Source organism: Mesoplodon bidens, assembly GCF_964165515.1.
Source record: "Mesoplodon bidens genome assembly, chromosome: 5".
Classification (NCBI taxonomy): domain Eukaryota; kingdom Metazoa; phylum Chordata; class Mammalia; order Artiodactyla; family Ziphiidae; genus Mesoplodon; species Mesoplodon bidens.
The window spans coordinates 125,815,752-125,836,789 of NC_138161.1; the positions used below are offsets into that span (position 1 = coordinate 125,815,752).

Consider the following 21,038-nt stretch of genomic DNA (forward strand, 5'->3'; position numbering starts at 1 on the left):
CATATGAGACTTGCTACTCCAGCTTTCTTTTGATTTCCATTTGTATGGAATAGTTTTTTTCCATCCCCTCACTTTCAGTCTGTATGTGTCCCTAGGTCTGAAGTGGGTCTCTTGTAGACAGTATATGTACAGTACTTGTTTTTGTATCCATTCAGCCAGTCTATGTCCTTTGGTGGGAGCATTTAATCCATTTACATTTAAGGTAACTATTGATAAGTATGTTCCTATTATCATTTTCTTAATTGTTTTCTGTTTGTTATTGTAGGTCTCTTTTCTTCTCTTGTTTTTCCTGCCTAGAGACGTTCCTTTAGCATTTGTTGTAAAGCTGGTTTGGTGGTGCTTAATTTTCTTAGCTTTTGTTTGTCTGTAAAGGTTTTAATTTCTCTGTTGAACCTGAATGAGATCCTTGCTGGGTAGAGTAATCTCGGTTGTAGATTTTTTTCCTTTCATCACTTTAAATATGTCTTGCCACTCCCTTCTGGCTTGCAGAGTTTCTGCTGAAAGAGCAGCTATTAACCTTATGGGGATTCCCTTATATGTTATTTGTAGTTTTTCCCTTGCTGCTTTTAATAATTTTTCTTTGTATTTAATTTTTGATAGTATGATTAATATGTGTCTTGGGGTGTTTCTCCTTGGATTTAACCCGTATGGGACTCTCTGTGTTTCCTGGACTTGATTGACTATTTCCTTTCCCATATTAGGGAAGTTTTCAATGATAATCTATTCAAATATTTTCTCAATCCCTTTCTTTTTCTCTTCTTCTTCTGGAACCCCTATAATTCCAATGTTGGTGTGTCTAATGTTGTTCCAAAAGTCTCTAAGATTGTCCTCAATTCTTTTCATTCTTTTTTCTTTATTCTGCTTTGCAGTAGTTATTTCCACTATTTTATCTTCCAGGTCACTTATCCTTTCTTCTGCCTCAGTTATTGTGCTACTGATTCCTCCTAGAGAATTTTTAATTTCATTTATTGTGTTGTTCATCATTGTTTGTTTGCTCTTTAGTTCTTCTAGGTCCTTGTTAAACATGTCTTGCATTTTGTCTATTCTATTTCCAAGAATTTGGATCATCTTTACTATCATTACTCTGAATTCTTTTTCAGGTAGACTGCCTATTTCCTCTTCATTTGTTTGGTCTCCTCGGTTTTTACCTTGCTCCTTCATATGCTGCGTATTTCTCTGTCTTCTAATTTTGCTTAACTTATTGTGTTTGGGGTCTCCTTTTCACAGGCTGCAGGTTCGTATTTCCCATTGTTTTTGGTGTCTGCCGCCAGTGGCTAAGGTTAGTTCAGTGGGTTGTGTAAGCTTCCTGGTAGAGGGGTCTGGTGCCTGTGTTCTGGTGGATGAGGCTGGATCTTGTCTTTCTGGTGGGCAGGACCATGTCTGCTGGTGTGAATGAAAGTTGCTTTTATCCAGTCTCCATGATCACTGCAAGCTTTATGATCAAAATTAGAAACAACTGAAACATGAGAACCATGTTCCGAGGTACAGCTAGCTCTTGCTTACAGAAAACAGAACATTATTGGAGGCCTTCGGGGATATTTTCTGGTTCACTCTGCAGATGAAAAGCTGAAAACAGAGCTGTCTAGAAGGCTTAGAAAACAAACATGGTTATGGAAGGGGAAAGGTGGGGGGAGGGATAAATTATGAGTTTGGGATTAACATACACATACTACTATATATAAAACTGATAACCAAATAGGACCTACTGTAGAGCACAGGGAACTCTACTCAATACTCTCTAATAAACTATATGAGAAAAGAATCTGAAAAAAAAATGGATAGATGTATATGTATAACTGAATCACTTTGCTGTACACCTGAAACATTGCAAATCAACTATACTCCAATATAAAATAAAAATTAAATTAAATGATAAACTAGAAAAAAGAAAAAAAAGAAAGCTAAAGAGTGAGAGAATAAAAGGAGGAAAGAAAGAAGAAAATCACTGGGAAACTGTGCCTGAGATAGCCTCTTGTCACTCCTGTTGTGGGGTGATCTTGGAAGGAAAAATGAGTTTTAGGACCTACCGCACACCCTGCACATCCCCTTGGAGCCATCTCTCCACATTGGAACCCAAGGACTGAGTCAAGGGACTCCAGGTGCAGCAGGTTATGGAAAGCACATCCCAAGTGTTCTGAATGTTCTCATGGAAATTTCGGGACCACATCCACACTTTTCTTAAGCATTTTTCCAGGTCTGATACTTCTCCAAGTAATTAGAAAACCATCTGTTAAACCCTGATCATGTCTTATATCAAAACTGAATTGAAAAGAATAACATCATTGTCTTCCCTTTTTGAGATGACAGAGGATGTGAGAGTTGAACCTGTGTGTGGCTTGTTTGCATTGGATTCCCAGCAGGTAGCCAAATGTGTTCAACAAATGCACTGGAACATTTATTTTCTCCTTTCAACCAGGAGAGATGAAAACTGTCCATTAATTTCTCCCATAATTCACAAAACTGGCAGATAATTAGATGTTTTCTGGATCCATGATGATTTGTAGGACTTTTAAATTTTTTATAAATATTTTATGAATAATCAAGTTGCAGAGTAAGAAGCAAAATAACCAATATACATATGAAAATTGTTAAGCCTCATTTATAATCAAAGAAATGGAAATGAAGACATTGGGAGAGCATCCTTCTTATAAAATTGATAAAATCGGTGAGGATCAAAGACAATAGTCATATTCATATGCTGCTGATGACAGTGCAAAGTGGTACAAGTTTTCTGTGGGGAGGAGGAGGATTTGGCAAAATTTATCAAATGCTTTAAAAATTCACATACCCCTTAGTTCCAAAATTCCACTCTATGAATGTATTCTAAGAAAATAATGGATGTGCACAAGCATTCAACTTCAAGAACATTCAACACAGTATTTTTTATAATAGTGAAAAAGCAGAACCTAAAAATTTTAAACAGTATCAGTTAAGCAAAATATTGTATATCCATATAAGAGAATGCCATTTTGCTATTGAAAATTACATTGAAGGTTTTTTTTATTATTATTATTGTTTCAAAGACATACTTGTAGCATATTTTGGTTAAAAAGGAGTTTACAAAAATTATGACTTTATTTTTGGTAAAAGCAAAGTGTTAAAGGTGAAAAGGTAGATAGGGTTTTGATGGTATTAAGTACTAATTGGGCCAGGGAACACAAGAATGCCTGGCTTTTGCCCTGCCAAATTTCCCTGTTTCTTTCAGTTTTCTCAAAGAAGAGAAATGCAGGGAACAAATCCAAAGAGTAAACAGAGTACCAGCTTATTAGCTGGGTCAGTGCCTGAGAGGTCCATGAGATTTCTTAGTTAAAGGTGAAGGGGGTACCTATATGGTGCTTCTGTCTCCCCACCATAGCCAAAAGCAGGGACTCTACTTAGGCAAACATACAGAGAAGAGAAAGGAAAGCCAGGCTTGCATAAGTTATTGATCTCATTGCATAGAATGAGGAGAGTCAATGAAAGTAAACTACCAAGGCACCACTTTTTCATCGGTCACCAGGCCCACGAGTAAACACAACCTAATGAATGCCATAGAGTTCCATAAATAACAGTAGCAGATTTCCTTCCCTGGGGTCATGAGGCAGGGTGGGGAGGGAGGTATGCTTACAGGTCAGATGAAAGACCCAGAGCCACAAGGTCCTGCCCGCACTGCACCATTTCAGCAATCTGCAGCTGCCTATCAAATTGCTCCAAACCCAGCAGTTTATGACACGGTTCTGTGGGTTGGTCAGGCTCTGACATGCTGCTCTGCCCCGTGGGGGACAGCTGAGTTTAGTCACGCAGCTGCATTCAGCTGGGTGCTTGGCTGGTGCCAGAACCTCGCAGCTGGAATCTCACACTCCAGTCTCACTCCTCACTCCGTAGTGTTACCTGAATCTCTTCGTGCACGGTGACCGGCTTTAAAGAAAAAGTGTTCTAAGAAAATAAGCCCTGTCCTGAAAAGGTACCCAGGATTCGTCATAATCAGGTATGGCAAGACACTCAGACACAGAAATTATTGTCATGAAGAAAGACGTGCATACTCAAGGAACAAGGGGTAAGGGGCACATTGGCTTGGTGTGTGAGAGTCAGATAAAGGAGCTGGTTGGAGGTGTGGGCTCTGGATTGGTTGGTTTATACATCAAAGTTGTTCTCACAGGGAAGTCATTTACAATCTCTAGGAATCAGAGTGCCTGGGAAGGTCAGTGTCTCCAGGATCAAGGCCCCAAATGCCAGCGCATCAAGAATACAGAGAAAAAGAAAATATAGTCCATACAAGCCCCAGTATGCAAGCTCTTGCCAAGCCTCTGCTTCCATCATGTTTGCTAAGATTCCATTGACAAAAGCCAATCACACGATCAATGCAAGAGATAATATAGGAGAGAAGTAAACAAGGGCATGGATTTGGGAGATATTACCCATTGAAGGCCATCAATGTCATAGTTACTTCATGAATATTGCTGAATGAAAGGATATTTGCCAAAGTCAACACTGGTCACCCTTTGAGCCTAGAGTTATTTATTTTGTTCTTTTATTCTATTTTGTCCTTTTCACCCTATAAAATTTCTTATTTTCAACATGAACATGCATTATTTTTGTAATAAGGACAAAGCCAAAATTAATCAACTAAATAAATACTACTGTCTTAGATCAGATTCCCTAGAAGCAGAACCTAACCTGAGGATTCTTGTGCAAGTGATTTAGTGGGGCCATGAGAAAACCAACCTGAGGGAAGTGGGAAAAGCAGAAGAGGACCAGAGAAGGAGCTGAGCAAGAGTGTGATCTCAGGTGAGGTCGAGTAAGGAGCGCTACAGGATGACCAGCACCACAGAGCCGACTCACCTTGAGGCGATGTGATCAGGTGTTTGTACCTCGTTTAGTCATTGTCTGTGGCTACCCCTTGGGAAGAGTGTATAACCTCTCAGACATCTCCCGGAAATAGAAGTCCCACAGTGGAGAGCAAGTGTCTGGGGAAGGACGCAGCTTTCAGCCCTTAGGAGGCAAGCTCCGAGCCGCTGGGGGATAGGTGTATCCCCTCTATAAAGGGGACCACTATCATCTACTACAGCTACTCTAGCTTGTTCCACAGGGTGATCTGGATCTTCTCAAATGAGTGCCTCTGAACCCCACCACAGAGTCCAAATATGCCCTCTAAACAAAGAAGAGACATCAAGTATTGTATACTGATGAATGGATGTTAAGTATGTGGAACTCAGACTTTCTCTGTTATGCATATACTATGAATCCTTTATGACTTCAGGGCATGGGATTCTAGGGAGCCCACCAGGATATTATAGATAAAACATCACTCTTTTCTCTTGGAATAGCTGTGACTCTGATGATAAGGCAGATTTTGCCAAACACTTCCCCCATAATTTTTTCCTCTGGGCTGAAATCATGCATGAGAAATTCCAAAAGAGATCATTTTTTTCTAAAGGTTACAGGCCTAAATTATAAACTCAAGTCCATAAGTTAGAAGTCTAAAAATTCTAAAAATAGGGGTGGATAATTAGAGTGTTTTCTCAACCAAAACCACAAACTTCCCTCTGCTGCACTCAGAGAAAGCAGAAGAAACTCATCTTTCTCCTCAAGTGGAAAAATGGGAAAGAAAAATCTACCAGATGCTTTGGATTTTGTGCACTGGCAATGTATTTCCATCAACCTCATTTATTTTTGCTTGAAGTCTTATTTTCAGGCCATTACATTCAAATACTGAATCAGGCCATATCCACAAAGGTGCTCTGGGAGAAGGAAATGGCCGTTTATTAGCAGGCATGCTTGTTTTCTGGTTTTTACCATCGGTGATAACATGAAACTGAAGGAGGGAGAAGTGATGGCTCATAGAATCTTCAGTAAGCAATTTTTCTTTTTTTTTTTCTTGCAGGATCTTAGTTCCATGACCAGTGATTGAACCATGCCTCCTGCAGTGGAGTCAGGGATTCTTAACCACTGGACCGCCAGGGAAGTCCCTTAAGTAAGCAATTTGATAGAGGTTCCTGGAAGCATGGAGCATCTGGAAGTCTCTGCTAAGTGAGCTATGGACAGAACAGAGAATTGCCTTGTCAAAAGGGCTCCAGATTCACCAAATTGAGAGATAGACAATAAAAATGAGACAGCACTGCCATGGTCCAAGTGAGATGGAGTGTGAGGCCAAAGTATTGCCACCCAGCTTCTTCCCAAACCCCACCTGCCTTCAACAACTAACCTATATGACCAGCCAGAAAGAAAATAATTGAGGCCAGGAATTTAAAAAATTAAATTAAAAAGAAATGGGCATATAGCTATACAGCTGGCTAGAAAGAGAGCGAAAACTGAAATCCAGAAGTATCAATATAATGATCTTTCTAAATCATTGTTCAACCATTGATTAAATAGAATTTTATTCTTTTCAACACAATAGGTTTTACACATTTTTAGAACTTTTTTATATACATAAAGCCACAGAAAACAAATCAATCTATTGTTTTACGCATGATATTTCTTGTTTGGGATTTGGACAGTTCAACTGCTTTAATTTTCTCATGGGAGATTAGCATGGAGGTACACAGTTAGCAAACTAGTCTTCTGTTTCCAAACTTCTAGTTCTAGTTCTTTCTCAATTTCTCCCCTCTCTCTCCCTCTCTCAGTCTTTCTCCCTCTTTTCCTCCTTCCCACTATCCTCATCTCCACTCCAATAAAAAGTTTGACAGATCCATCCGTTCCCCTTCTCACAGGGGCTCACTACAGGCCATCTGGTCGTGTAATCTATGGTCACCTCTCTGGGAGACTCTGCAGGTTAACAACAGTCCTTTGAAGAAACCAGTGGCTCTTCTCAGTCCTGGGAAGTTGAAGGAGTGAGCACCACATGCTAACACTTCCTCCCCCTGAGAAGCTGGCTTTGGAAGGAGAGGGAGATCAGCAGGGCTTCTCTGATGCTGGCCTGCAAGTGACTCCACCTGGCAGGGGTCGAGGAAGGAAAAGTCCTTGGGGGTCCTCCCCTGGGTGTTGTCCATCTTCCAGTGGCAGGACACAGCAGATGCCAGTGGACAGGATGAAGAACACATTAGAGATTCCACTCCCAAACCAGAAGTTTCAAGCTAGTTCTAGTTACTTCACTTGGAATATATTAGGCGAAACCCCATGACATTGCCAACAGTCGACTGCTTTGACCTAAAAAAAAAGGTCAAACCGAATCTCACGTGTCACCGAATCTATCCTGCATGACGTCTCTGAATGAAAGGAAATTGTGACAGTAAAAGAAAACGTTTGAAGGGACTCCATTCATCACGTCGACTGCATCACTCCCATGCTCAAAAATATTCAGTGGAATCGCCATTAACCCCACGATAATGTTCACATCCATCACTGTGGCCCAAAGCCCTCTTCAAGGGCTTCAGCCCACCTATCAATAGTATTCATTCCTACTTCCCAGTACCCACCCAATCTGTCTTTACCTTTCCAAACCTTTCTCTCCCTCCACCTCTTGAAGTTCAGTGTAAGTCATAAGTGTTTGCAAAGTTTCCAACTTGCCTCCAATTGTTTTACACATTCAACATAACTTGTCTTCCAAAAAGCAAAGGATAACTTTTCTTCCAAAAAGCAAAGGATAACAGACAGAAGAACTATAATCAAAGCATGATGATGAACTTGACCTTCTTTTCCAGAGCTTGAAGAGTTATTTGAAATTGACCTCACAAATTCAAAAGACAATTCTGAGTTTCTGTTGAAACAATAATACATTACTTGCTCTTCAACCAATAAAAGGAGAGAGATGACAGGATAAGCCTCAGTCCATGGGACTCTTCCATGGGGTTGAGGAAACTGACAGCTGTGCATCTTCCAGGACAATACTACCCAGAATTCCTCGGAGGAAAAAATAAATGTTTTCTTAGTAGCTTAGGTGGGGGCACTCATGTTGGGTCTTCCTTCAGGAGTTCCTCAGGTGATTGGATTCACAGAAAATTGGCCTTTCTGGCACCATATTCTTCCACAAAAGTGATGGACCATCTGAATCATGAGAAGTCGGAACCCAAAGGACCCTCTTGCTAATACTCACACTAGGAGGTTACCAGGCTGGTTAGGAACTGCAAACATGTCCACTACAGAGGCCAGTGCTCTTGACTGGATCTCTTCCCAGAGATTCTACAGACCATATTTCCTTTGTCGTACTCCGACCCTGACAATGGGCATGTGGTTTATTTTCTGGGACATTGCTAATGAGAACTGTGTTTTATCAGAATTTCTACCCCTTCCTCTTTGCACCGATCTCTTCTCTTACGTTTTTCTAGTAAACACGTTTCTTTTAACTTTCAGATAGGTTGAATTGGGGGTTGATGAAAGCCTATTTTAGTTTGGGTTCCCCCAGCCACATGATTTGTGCCCCCCAAGACATGGATTCATGTGAAAGTAGTTTTTCTGGAAGGCAATGCCAACAAATACGTGCAGGGGACTGGGAAAGTGAGCTAGGTAGAAAAAGGAGCCAAAAGTTCAATGTCAATCAAGTTACCCCTGAGGGCAACTGGAGCTTACACAGCTGAGGAGTTCTGAGAGCCAGTGTAGGACACATGCTTCAGAGTTTTCTCAGCTGAGGGGTACCAGGGAACCACAATATATATACTTACCCCCTCCGTCATTGGGGGAAAGCCGCTGAGGAGTGGGGGAGTGGTGAAATCCACAAATGTCCGATCATCTGGCAGGTGTGCAAAGGGAGTTTTGGGTCAGAGAGAGATGTCAGGCAAAGTAAACGCTGGCAGTTGGAAGGTAAGGGGGTGAGAAAAAAGAACTGGGGGGAAGGGTGCTGACGGTGTCTGCTACAAAGCTAAAACTCAATTAAAGAAGAAAAGAGCTTTTTCTTTTCTGGTAAGCAGCCTGAGATGACCTCTAAAAATGGTCCGCTATTCGCTCGACCCAGAAAACCCCAAAGCAAGTCAAGAGGTTCAAACCTTTGTGTTCACTTTAAGAGCACTCGTGAAACAGCCCAGGCCATTAAGTGTATGCATATCTGAAAAACCACCAAGTATCTGAAGGGTGTCACTTTAGAAGCAATGTGTGCCATTCCATCATTACAATGGTGGAGTTGGTAGGTGTGCCCAGGTCAAACAGTGGGGCTGGGTGGAGGGTCGGTGGCCCAAAAAGAGTGCTGAATTTTTACTGCACATGCTCAAAAATGCAGAGTAATGCTGAACTTAAGGGCTTAGATGTAGATTCTCTGGCCATTGAGCACATGCAAGTGAACAGAGCCCCCAAGATGTGTCACAGGACTTACAGAGCTCATGGCCAGATCAACCCATACATAAGCTCTCCCTGCCACATTGAGATGATCCTTACTGAAAAAGAACAGATTGTTCCTAAACCAGAAGAGGAGGTTGCCCAGAAGGAGAAGATATCCCAGAAGAAACTGAAGAAATAAAAACTTATGGCCCGGGAATAAATGCCACAAAAAATAAATGCAAATAAAAGTAAAAAAAAAAAAAAGAAGAAGAAGAAAAGAGGCAAAGGCATCAGGAAAGACAAAGTGAGAAAGATGCTAATCAGAAAAGCAGCTCTGGAGCTTGGAGCCTGTTGAGTGGGGCTGGGTCTTGATGCCAAAATAGTGACCTCTAGGAGAGCTCATGCTGATCAGTATTCTCTGGGGCCTCCACCACCAGTGTCCTTGCCCCCTCAGTGAGCTACACGCAACCCCCTCCTCCCCAGGAGACCCTCCAAGACCTCTAGGTAGGTCTGGCCCAGGCTGATATGAGTCACTGCTTTGCCCTGGGTCCCAGGGCACGTGAAGCCTTGTGTGTCCCCTCCAAGAGTAGAGCTTCTGTTTCCCCCAGTCCTGTGGAGCTCTTACTCAAACCCTGCTGGCCTTCAAAGCCAAATGCTCTGGGGGCTCCTCCTCCTGATGTGAGTTCCCCAGGCTGGAGAGCCTGACATGGGGCTCAGAAGTCTCACTCCTGTGGGAGAACCTCTGTATTCCTAATTTCCAGCAAAGACCATCCATACATTATACTGAAATGTTAATTGTGGAAAAACAAGCACTATGCTCCAAATTTCCTAGTTGAATAGTTGAGGCTCCATCCCAACCTTTTCTCAGACTTGGTTCCCCTCATTTTCCAACTCTCACCTCTTTTCTTCAGTGAGACCCATCCCCGTCCTGCCCCGGGTGCTCATGCCAGGCTCACTGTAACTGCCATGCCTTCACTCACGCTGCACAGCCTGGCTGGGGTCCTCTCCACCTCATGAAACCTCCCCACCTTTAAGACCTAACCCACACTGTCTCTGTTCGGTGAGGTCTTACCTTTGCAGATTGTTCCCTCCCTATAGATCTGTCCTTGCTGGTGCTTGTGGTGGGCAGAACGATGGCTCCAAAGAAGCCCAAGTCCTGATTCCTGCAATCTGTGAATCTCACTTGGCAAAAGGGACTTTGCAGGTGTGATTAAATTAATGCTTTTCAGTTGGGGAGATGATGTTCAATTATTCAAGAGGGTCCAGTGTAATTAAAAAGGGCCTTTAGGGCTTCCCTGGTGGCGCAGTGGTTGAGAATCCGCCTGCCGATGCAGGGGACACGGGTTCGTGCCCCAGTCCGGGAAGATCCCACATGCCGTGGAGCGGCTGGACCCATGAGCCATGGCTGCTGAGCCTGCGCGTCCGGAGCCTGTGCTCCGCAACGGGAGAGGCCACAACAGTGAGAGACCCATGTACCGCAAAAAAAAAAAAAAAAAAAAAGGGGGGGGGGTCCTTTAAAGATGGAAGAAGAGTCACAGCCAAAGAGAGAACCTGAGAATATGACCTTATTTGGAAACAAAGTCATGGATTAGAAATTCGGTACAGCTGGTGTCCTTATAAGACGAGGAGGGACACACAGAGAGAATGCCATTTAATGACGGAGACAGAGATTGGAATGATGCTTGTAACAACTAAAGAATGTCAAGGATTGTCAGCAACCCTGGAAGCTAAGAGAAAGGTATGAAACAGAGCCTTCAGAGAAAGCCTGGTCTTGCCAACACATTGATTTGGACTTCCAGCCTGCAGAATTTTTAGAGAATAACTTTCTATTGTTTAAAGCCACTCAGTTTGTGTTACGTTACTAACAGAAGCCTAGAAATGAATCCACTACCTCGTATAATTGTCTTGAAGATTAAATTTAACAATACATGTAAAGTTCTTAGGCCATATCCTGGCATATTGGAAGTTTCAAATGAATGTTAGGTATCATTATTGCTTCATATGTATTAGATGTATTATCATTATTTTTTTCTATTTTCCCTTAGACATTTTAATTTTTTTATTGAAGTATAGTTGATTTAAAATATTGTGTTAGTTTCAGGTGTAAAGCAAAGTGATTCAGTTATACACATTTTCTCTTCAGATTTTCTATTATAGGTTATATCATTAGTTTTTAAAATACTAGTAGAGTGACTACAGGCACTATTCTTTAAGCACCTCATGCGTAGAGATGGCGTCTCATACCTCCTCATTGATAATAAACCTTTTTAAGTTTTTCAGTTTTAATTTCTAACATGATAGACATTGCTATATCTCACATAAACAAAAGGTCTTGAGAGTCCTCAATAATTTTGAAAAGCGGTCCTGAGACCAAAATGCTTGAGAAATTCTGGAATAGGTGGTCTTGTTTATTTTTAATCAACCAGGCAGCTGGTCTTCATTCAATATATGGTTTTCAAAAAAAATTGGTGGTGTGAACCCTCTGTGGGGTTGGACTTGGCCAGTGAGATTCCAGAAAATTCTTTTATGTTTCTTTAATACTGGCTGGGGTAAGAAGATACATATATTTAAGTGTGTGCCTGTGGATTTGTGTGTATATTTGTGTAAAGCAATCCCACCACTTAATGAACACACCCCAGTTGAAACTAAAGGAATGAGCAAGAATAAAAACAAAAGAAGAATCCAACTGATACACACGTCAGAGACAAGTTTAGTGGCAGGAAAGGAAGACAAGTGAAGAGAAATGATGTTGACCACAAAGAGCCCATGATCCCCACATACAAGCATGTAGAGAGGTTCACTTTGAGACTTTCTCACTTCTTTCCCTCTTTTCTTGTTATTTTAGGAAGCCATCAAAGTTACTTTTAACTTTGTGTACAATCCCAGAATACAGTCAAAACTATCCAGACAGACATGTCACAGCTTAGATCATGGCAGGTTTTTCTTTCCTACCTAAAATTCTCAGATAAGAATCCAGAAAAGCTAGATGTGGTATCTGAATCAAATATTTCTCAGCAAGAAGGCAGTCTCCATAGTTTTAAAAGGGACTCCATGGTCCCCATACTGAAGTGCTCATTTCTCACACCCATCTGCAGTCTTTAGGAAAAGGGGGTCCACTCAGACTTGGCCAGGCTGCCGAGGAGGCAGCTTCTGAATGCTGACCTGAATTTGCTCAGTCTACCTGAATTACACAAAGAGTCAGTAGATGCTTGTCAATGATTCAAGGCATTCAGGAGCTCATAAGCCTGAGGATGGGGACCTGGGAGTCTGGAGAGCTGCTGATGTTGAAGTTGGGAAAGGTTACATGAGGATGGACACACAGACTTGTTGAGACCCCCACTTAAGTTCCTCCAGTGGTGAGAGATCCTGCCTTTCCCAGTCAACATAGTTGGCTTATAGCATGGTCTGTCTAGGTCAAGTCTGCAATACCAATTATGAACCTGAAGTGTATCAGCAATTCCTTAATAGTATCATAATAATTTCCTTCAGCTACCACAGGTGCTCACAGGACATGACCAGAAAGACTGAGAGTCCTTCTTTTCCAACACAAGGAGCAACACGGAGACCCAACTTTCTAACTGAATCCATGATGGAACTCAGCACACCACAGCCTTGGACATTCTGGTGAATTCCTCCTGTTAAAATGAAGGTGTTGGGGGCTTCCCTGGTGGCGCAGTGGTTGAGACTCCACCTGCCGATGCAGGGGACGCGGGTTCGTGCTCCGGTCCAAGAGGATCCCACATGCCGCGGAGCAGCTGTGCCCGTGAGCCATGGCCGCTGAGCCTGCGCGTCCAGAGCCTGTGCTCTGCAATGGGAGAGGCCACAACAGTGAGGCCCGCATACCGCAAAAAAAAAAAAAAAAAAAAAAGGTGTTGGGCCAGATGGCCTCTGCACTCACTGATTCTATGATTTCCAGAGTCCTTGCCTCAACTCCAACAGAAATCTTTCACTTTTATTTATTCCTGTCTCCAAGACTAAAAGCTGTACATCTAATTGGCCATCACCAAACAAACTGATGAAAAGAAATATTTAATCTTATGAAATGAGAGGCAGGGCTTACTACATTAAGGTGATGCAACCCCACCATCTGAGCTCACCAGCATTTTACAGTTTGAAAGTCTCTTTCAGGTGGTGACACTCATAAACATGTCCCGTGTGAATAAGGGACGCTATGTAGGATGGCCTTCTCCTGCCCCATAAGGACTTTTTGTCTACCTACAATGTTAACAGAGTTGGTATCACTGCAAGAAAGTGGCATAGTACTCCTGTGGCTCTCCACTCCAGCTAGAAACTAATAAGCATTTAGCCAGGAAATTTGAGAACTGTCACAGAAAAGGAATACAATGATCTTTCTGACAGTAAATTGTTTTTGTAAGACCGCTTGGTTGTGAGATTGCCTGACAGGCCAGGTTGATTCTGGCTGGCCATGACCAAGAGCATTTATTCAATCTAAATGAAAGTAGATATGGATTATGAAAAAAGAGTGGGAATAGAGAACAGTAGCCAGTCAAAATAAGCCAAGATTTCTGCTAAAGGGACGCAAGATCCCTAGTTCCTGAGATCACACAAGGTCTTTCCAGTAACATGTATGGTACTGGATGATCACAAACATCCACAGTCATCTGTATACACAAAGATTAGAGTCAAGTGCACATCCTTGAATACAATTATGCACACACTGATTTATCAAAGAAGTTGTGAACCACAGGCATCTCTGGATACCGCAGGATACCGCAAACATCCAATGTCTCAAACCAGTCTGCCAACTGTATGTACCCTGTTGCCTTGGCAACAGGATGCAAGCAGGCATGGAAAAATCCTGTTGCCTCAGCAACGGGATCTCAAAAAAAAGGGGTGGAGGCCTCAAGCTGTGACTATGGCAAATGCTGTAGGTTCAAGACAGTAGGTGAGATTTTAGTCCCATTACAGTGAGAAATACGGAATTTATGCTAAGATAACAGTCATTCATCTATTAATTGACAAATATTTGTGGACTGGCCTCTATGTGCAATACACTGTGCCCTACGGAATGCAGAGATGGACCAGACATATTCTGGTATGTTCCAGCAAACAGTAATAAATATTAATGTTGAATCAATGGATGTTCTTAAGAAGGTCATAATACAGTGACCAAAGCTTACTAGGACTTGAGTGTATGTGATAAAGAAAGTGAAACTCCTGTGTGTACTACCAAATTCCACTCTACAGGATAATTTATTTGTAAATTGAAATAAAATGCTATGACACTGAATTAGAACCATTGACATATATATCAACTGAATAAGACTATAAAACCTAGACAGAAACTGGTAAAGGCCAAGCCCATTTGTAATTATCTCCCAGCAAGTAGTAATGCAGGCAGAGGATTCTAGATCACTTAGATCACTGAAAATGATTAAAGTTGGAAATTTCAAAGAAAGTACCAATTATTGAATTTTAATTTCTTTTTTCTTGACACATTTCAGATTTTGGCTAAGTCTGTCAATATGCACAAAACATCAAACAAACATTAACAATAAGAATATCTATATCATATGATTATTTCAAAGTAGAATATTTTGTGAGAGTTTGACCACAAAAAGTGAATTGAATTTTCCCTCTTACTCCTTATGACTTTGGAGATGCACAAATCAAAGATGGTTTCCACAAATACTATAATTCACTTCAACCTCTCTCAATACACACATAGAGTTCAAATCTCTCAAACCGGGAATGTGAAAGGTACAACCACTCTAGGAAACAGTTTGGTAGTTTCTTCAAAGGTTAATTATACAACTATCATATGACCCAGCCATTTCACTTCTAGGCATTTACCCCAAAGGAAAAAAAAGTCTGTGTCCATACAGACACAGATGTTCATCACAGCTTTATTGATATTTTCGATAGTCAAATATGGGAACTCAAATGTTCATTAACAGATGAATGGATAAACAACCTGTGATGTACAATAGAAAACTACTTAACAATAAAAAGGAATGAACTATTGATACACAAAACAACATAGACAGATCTCAAAATAATGATGCTGACTGAAAGAAGTCAGAGATATGAGAGTATGTGCTATATAACCCCATTTATATTGTTTTAAAATTAAAACCAATCTACAGTGCAGCAAGCAGATCAATGATTGTCTGGGGTGAGGCGTGAGGGGCACAAGCAAGGGGCACAAATGGGCAGCAGGACACTTTTGGATGGATGTGTTCACTGCCTTCATTGTGATTTCACAGGGATACACATACTCAAAACCTCAAATTTCACACTTTCAATAAATGCAGTTGATTTTGTGTGGATTATACCTCATTGACTCTTAAAATAATTTCTCACATTCTCAAGAAAAGTTACTCAAACAGACCATCACATGATCTGAATGCATTCATTAAAAGCAATATATAAAAAGACACCATGAACTTAGTTTTTGTCTGCCTCTTACTACTTACTAGATGGCACTTAAATGAAAGTCAGATTTAGTTATCGGTTGGAGCAAACATGTGGTTGGAGCAATCGTTCAGTTGAAGGAACATTTTAATTTTCTTCATCTAGTCCTCTATTAGCTGTTCAAAGTCTTCCTGTTTCTGTGCCTTAGAATTGTTCATTCCTGCTTCTTGGGTCCACCCTGGTCTGCTATCTTAGAACCTGAAATTGGGAGTGCTTTGGATACCCCTTGCCAGAGCTGAACGTGTGCTTCTCAGAAATGTTTCCAATGCCTAAGCTCTTACAATGGGCTTCCAATACCAGCCTCAGTCCTGCCCATGGCCAGCCCTGTTACAAACCTACGAGCACCTTCGGAGGCTCAAACCTTTCCTCAGAAAACCACACAACCTCTTTCATACCTCTCCCTTTTTCTGTCCCAACACACAGATCCTTCTCCCTCAAATTATTCTCAACTGAGATCATTAGAAATGTACTTAAACACTCACAACTAGCTCGAGAAAAAGCAGCCAATTCAAGATTACAGAAATAGCTTGTAAGTGCCAAAAGCAGGATCTGCAGCCAGGTCTATCTACTACCAATACCCATCCTGTACTTTAAAAAATGACTCTTTGGGGCTTCGCTGGTGGTGCAGTGGTTGAGAGTCCGCCTGCAGATGCAGGGGACACAGGTTCGTGCCCCGGTCCGGGAAGATCCCACATGCCGCGGAGCGGCTGGGCCCGTGAGCCATGGCCGCTGAGCCCGCGCATCTGGAGCCTGTGGTCCGCAACGCGAGAGGCCACAACAGTGAGAGGCCCGCATACTGCAAAAAAAAAAAAAAAAAAAGACTCTTTGGGGCTTCCCTGGTGGCGCAGAGTTTAAGAATCCACCTAACAATGCAGGGGACACGGGTTTGAGTACTGGTCCAGGAAGAACCCACCTGACACGGAGCAACTAAGCCCGTGCGCCACAACTACTGAAGTTTGCGCACCTAGAACCCATGCTCCACAACAAGAGAAGCCATCGCAATGAGAAACCCGTGCACTGCAGCGAAGACCCAATGCAGTCAAAAATAAATAAATTTAAAAAAAAAATTTTTAATAGAAAATGACTCCTTGACTTAAACAAATTTCAATCTTCCCTTTGGTGTTTCAATGGAAATTTCAAGAATATAATTGTAAAATAAGTCATGTTGGGTTATTTCTGCTCATTCATGATGATTCTAGAAAGTGATACATTGTTATATTTAAGGAATTCAACTGGCTTTCTAGTTTAGGATACCTGGAATAAAAAAAAATTAAAATCTGAAAAAAAAAGCATTCAATTTAAGGCTTTCTCCTCCTGTGACCCTTTCTATTCTTTTAGCTTGAGAGCCTTTCTTCGTTTGAGGGTTGAGGCCATTACAATGTTTTCAAAAGGTGCCTCCAGCAAATACACAATCGTGTAAAAGGGAGTTGGGAGGGAAATGTGCAGCTTGAACAATGGAATCTGGCTGCTGTCATCAGTTTTTACTTTCTAACTACTTAAGATTTTTCTAGGAGTAGGAGAGGGAGTTAACTCACATCTGCATCTCCTAAGAAGGATGGACACATTCTGTGCATCAATATAGCAGCAAGGAGAAGACAGTGCAAACCAGACAAGAAAATTATCACTGATATGGGAATCATCACCATTACAGGAGACACTTCCTGTTCCAGTGCTGGCACAATTATGTTTAGCTTGGTTTTGCTCATTATAATGTCATTTTTAAAATGTGTGCAGCAGATCATAATATATTTTCAGTTAAATAGTAATTCTAACAGTAACAGACTGACACTGCCCAAATTAACTGAGACAGTAGGGAAAGAATTAAGAGAGCCTATTTTATTAAGACTAGTGTAATTTTATTTTAATTGCCCAGAATGTTAGTTTTATAGGAAGAGAGAGAAAGAAAAGCAAGAAACAAATATGAAGCATAACACCAGTTATATCTTGTGGAAGCTCTCCTTTAGAACCACAAACAATGCACTATTTCTTCTGTGTTCTGAAATATTCATATTCTATTTCAGTTATAGCTTTACCTAGTTTCTTCCATGCACTCTGTTAATAACCGTGACCCCTAAATACGTACATTTAGGGCTCTCCGGTCCTGGATGGAAGTTCATCGCACGGAGGTGATCGCTTCTCAGTGAAAAACCACATTCCATGCTTTTCATGAATGATAGCACAAAGAAAATTCAAAGTAGGAGACAGATCACTGACTGCATATTATTGCACATAAACTTAGTTCCTCAATTTCAAGGTATTAAAAAAATCAGCCAGTGTGGTCAGATGACTGAAGGAGCCACTCTGGGAAACTGGCTTTGTCACTATGGACTCGTGGGCAGATGAAGCAAGCATGGAGCAGGTTGTTCACTATGTAGATGGAGATCTGTTAGCTCCAAAGTCATTTGAATTATATCATTGCCTAATTTTATTTATGAAACCCTAAAGCGTGCTCCTTCTTCTGTGCCTCACTTATCAAGGAAAAGAGCAATATGTTCAAACTAAACCAGAAAAACTGGTGTCTGGAGCCCTGAAAGTAGCTAAATCTATAAATATTATATAATGAAGGAAAATGTCCTCTTCAAGTTTAGATGTTAAGGATTATTTTGCTTTGAACTTGAAAATAATTATACAAAGCTAAACATTTTGCTTTACTATAATTAAATGCATATAATTATGATCCCACCATTATCATGATACTTTCTTAATTAGAACTTCTTAAAAGCACAAGAACGTATTAATGAACTGTCACTAAATTAAATAGAGAATGAATTATTACAATTAGATCTAAAATTTGAGTATCAAATTTACCATACTTGATAATGTTTCACCGCCATCCCATAATTAACCTAGTATCCACAGTGGGTTCTCTATTAGTATTACTAATTCAAAGACAAGTTTTCAAGAAGCAACGATATTAATAAAGATGAGGAGAAGAATACTGTCATAATCTGAAAGTAAAACTTTCAAAATACAGAAGATATGGTGTACATCAACAGTTACTGACCACCATTTTGTTTGAAGACTACATATAAAAAAGGAAAATAAATGAATGTATATGTTAATATTTCTAAAAGCAATTCAAGAGGCCAGAATCAGGTAATTCCTCTCAGCTTATAGAAGAAACAATACACAGAGAATCATCAAGTGGTCAAGTTTTAAGACATTCTAATTTGGATTGCTCAAAAGCAAGAAATGCAACTGAAAACCAGCAATGCGTAAGGCATTAAACAGTCTGGAATTAGACATGAACACTGTAAATGAACCCCACAAATTAGAACGACACTTACTCTTCCATTTTTAATGCAGAATTACACGAGGTCTAATTCTTGTTAAACTGCACACTTCGTACATGACGCCTAATCATCTAACTGATTGTCCGTGGGAAAAGAATTAAAAAATGGAGGAAAAAAATTTTAAATTATTATCATCTTTTGCCTGGTCCACTGAAATCTTCTCTTAACCAATCTCACTACTTCAGCTCCCGGCTCTCAGCAAGCTATTACTAAACTGCAGCCAGATGCACCTTTTTTAAACATAATGTTGCCTCCTTTCTCTAAACTCACATCCCTTGTCTATACCATGGCGGATAGCCTCCTCACCTCCTGCTGTCTCTCCTGCTTCACTGAACTGGAGCCGCAGAGGCCTCCTTGCTCACTCCCTGAGCCTGTCAGGCATGCTCCACCTCAGGAGCCTTGAATTTGCTGTTTCTTCTGCCATCAATGCTGTGCTTCCAGATATTTGCATGACTTGCCCCTTTAATGTATTCAGGTTTCTGCTCAAATGTCGCATAATTACAGAGGCTTTCCCACTCCATTTTGACATTTCTATGCAAAATAGTCTGTCTCTCCATATCTACCAATTACTTTCTATTGTCTTGCCTTTTTATATTTTTGTCCATAGCACTTAAATATATTTTATGTATCTATTATATGTCTCCCCCCACTATGAAGGTAGGGGTTGTCAGCTGTTTTGTTCACTGTTATAGCATTAAACTAGAATAGTCTCCAGAAGAGAATAGATGTTCAATAAATTGTGTTGAATAAATGAAATAAGAGACTGATTTTTCAAAGTGTTACAAAGATATTCTCCATGTTAAAACAAAGGGCAGAAATCAAAACTAGAGCATGATTTTTCAAAGAAATTGTCAAATGGATTCTAAAATTAATAAGGAAATACAACAGGCCTCCAAGAGCTAAATCAAACTTGACAAAGAAAAACGAATGGGAGGACTTACACAATCTAATTTCAAGATGTATTACAAAGCTACAATGGTCAAGACAGTGTAGAATTGGCCTAAGAATAGACATATAGATCAATGGAACAGAATAGAATTCAGAAACAGATCCACACATATACTGCCAAATTATTTTCAACAAAGATGCCTAGTAAAATCAATGTAAAAAGATTAGACATTTTAAGAAATGATGCTGGAAAAGCTTGATACCCACATGGATACCCTCTTTATTATTCTATGTACAAAAGTAAATCAAAATGGATCATAGACATAAATGTACAAGCTATAGCCATAAATAATTTATTTTTTAGAAAAGAGCCTATTTTTGCAACCTTGGGATAAGCAACAATTTCTTTAATATGATGTAAAAAGCACTAACAACAACAAAAACTAACTAAATAAATTGGACTTTAACAAAATTAAAAATCTCTGTTCATCAAAAAAATACCATTAATAAAATTAATAATCAAGTCATAGACTGGGGAAAATATTTTCAATATGTATGTTTGACAACAGATTCATATCTGAGACATATAAAGAACTCCTACATATCAACAAAAACAGACAAATAATTCAATAAAATAATGAGGAAAAGATTTGAACAGATACTTCATTCACATACAAGTAGATATATAAATGGCCAATAAGCACAGGTAAAGGTGTTTAACATCCATGGTTATAGGGGGAATGCAAAAAAAAAAAAAAACAAAACCCAAAAATCCCACAAAGAAATACCCCTTTACACCCACTACAAAGGCTAAAATAAAAAAGACTGGCAATACCAAACGTTGACAAGAGTGTGGAACAATTGTGGAACTCTCATACATTGCTCCTGAATGTTTTAAACAGTATAATTTTGGAGAATTGTTTGGTAGTTTCTTTAAACATACAATACCTTATGACCCTGAAATTCTATTCCTAAGTATTTATCTAAGAGAAATAAAAATATATCCACCAGAATCTTATAGAATATACCAATCTTATTTATTATAAAAGCCCAAATCTGAAAACAACATAAGTGTTCATCAACAGGAAAATAAACAAATTGGGATAGTCATATGATGTAATATTACCTAGCAAGATAAACAAATTATTGATATTCACAACAACATAAATGAATCTCAGAGATGTTATATCATGTGAAAGAAGCCAGATGCTGAAGAGTAGTACATACTGTTGGATTTACATGAAGCCAAACAAT

The 21,038-nt window shown here is 40.1% G+C and overlaps 1 pseudogene across 1 annotated transcript; it reads left to right on the top strand.

Moving 5' to 3' along the window:
• The first annotated feature begins 8,844 nt into the window (after nt 1–8,844).
• LOC308617613 (large ribosomal subunit protein uL22-like) lies at nt 8,845–9,639 on the top strand (annotated as a pseudogene). The gene has a single exon. The product of its transcript is annotated as a large ribosomal subunit protein uL22-like (transcript).
• Nucleotides 9,640–21,038: the final 11,399 nt, after the last annotated feature.